Below are 2,090 nucleotides of genomic sequence, written 5' to 3'. Positions count from 1 at the left end.
CCCGGACCCCGCCCCCGGACCACCGCCGCCGCCGCTCATTGGCCCTCGCCTCAGACGCATGGGCACGGCCCCTCCCCGCCGCCCGCCACCGTCCCTCTCGGGGTCCTCCCAGCCATTGGGCGTTTGGCTCCCGGAGGCGAGAGCGGCCGGCTCAGCCGCCGCCAGCCCCGACGCCGCAATTGGCTGGACTTCGCCCACGCCCGGGCTGTGATTGGACGGTGGGCGCCCTAGGCCCCGCCTCCGCGCCCAAGTTCCGTTAGCAGGTTCGGTTGCTTCCGAATTCCCTTTCGCCCGGGGAGACGAAACAGATGGCCTGGGCCCTCTGGCCGGCTCCTCCTCCTGCACGCAGCAGCCATTGACCAGCGGGACGGGAGGGGAGGAGATGGGCGCTCGTTCTCTCCCTAAGAGCTCTACTCTCTTCTGATTGGTAGACAAGCACCTAGTCTTACCGCCCCTCCGGTCGCTTGTTTTTCGTCGCCAGACGCAGCGTGATGACGTAGTTCCCCGACATTCCACATCCAAGATGGCTGCAGTCAGCAAGGAGAGACGTAGCTGAGGGGCTTGCCTGCGGCGAGGGGTGAGTGACCAACCGATTGCTGGCAGCGCCGCCCACCTCCCACGTACCTGGAGGTCGGAGTAGGGTATGGCCTACTGCCGCCATCCGCTGGCGATTCTCTTTTCCCGGATTCCGCTTCCCTCCGCTAATCCCCGGTGCACATTGAAGTTAGCGGGCGGCGCAGGACTCCAGGGTGGGCTTCGGGAGAGGGTCTGAAGCGCAGGATCGCGACAGGCGGGTCGGGCGGACCCTGGAAATGGTAGCGGCCCTCGAAGTGGGGAACGGATCGGGTTTGGAGAATTTCTGGTAGGTGGGGAAAGGGAACAGGGGTCTTATACACACACACACACACTCACACACACACACAAGTGGGGAACGGATCGGGTTTGGAGAATTTCTGGTAGGTGGGGAAAGGGAACAGGGGTCTTATACACACACACACACACTCACACACACACACAAGTGGGGAACGGATCGGGTTTGGAGAATTTCTGGTAGGTGGGGAAAGGGAACAGGGGTCTTATACACACACACACACACACACACACACACACACGCTCAGCCGCACAGCCTGAGTCTACCCACATCTCCCTAGTTATTTCACGGTGTGTCAGTCCCACCCTTGGGTAGGCCTGAGACTTTGGAGATTGTTTCCATACCTGGGGTACCGACTTTGGAGTGTGAGGAGCCATCGTGTAACATGCGGGGAACCAGGAATGAGGAAAAGGCACTTCCCCGATTACATTCGTTCTTGCTGAGACGTCGTCCTTAAGATCCTCCCTTGGGTGGTTCGTTTGGTTTATTACTAGTGTAAATGTTCTTTAGAAAGTTGAGGCGTTAAGTCTAGGGGTGATCCAAACTATCTTAACCACCAAGGATGCTCGGTAACGCTACCTGAATTTGGATTGCCAGTTAAACGGAGGTTTCGCTAAGTTATTTGAGGTTAGGAACTACTTCTAAGAGCAATTTATTAAGGATGTTTTATGTTTTCAGGGCAGACTTGATGTTTGTGTATCTAAATCGCATTTTGCAGATATCTGGCACAAGGCCTTGCAGTTGTAGGCGCCCATTAAAGGTTTGTGTGAATGATGTTGCTAGAATGTAAGCGCGGAGCTTACACCTAGAGCACTGTCTTGACGTTTAGTAAGCTCTCTAGGTTGCTGAATGAAAGAATGGATGGATGATGGTAGCAGTAGGAGTAGTACTGATAGACATTTTGATTAAAATTGTTAGTGTTCTTAGAATGCTTACCTGTTAAATAAATCTTGACTATAAATGTAATAATTACCCACTATTATTTTTTTCTGAGTGACTACCATTGGTGTCTAACTTTTGGGGTTTTTTTCCCCTTTTGTCTCATTTTGATTATATCGCGATGTATTATTCAACCATATGAGTTTATTTTTGCATAAATCGTGTTAACATTTGTTACTTTGAAAATGTAGTTTTCATGAACAAGCAATAAACATTCCAGTTGTTAATGAGGTTCTTAAATTTTTTTTTTTTTTTTTTTTTTTTTTTTTTTTTTTTTTTT

Source organism: Galeopterus variegatus, unplaced genomic scaffold, assembly GCF_000696425.1.
Source record: "Galeopterus variegatus unplaced genomic scaffold, G_variegatus-3.0.2 Scaffold2916, whole genome shotgun sequence".
Classification (NCBI taxonomy): Eukaryota; Metazoa; Chordata; class Mammalia; order Dermoptera; family Cynocephalidae; genus Galeopterus; species Galeopterus variegatus.
This window is presented reverse-complemented; position numbering follows the sequence as displayed.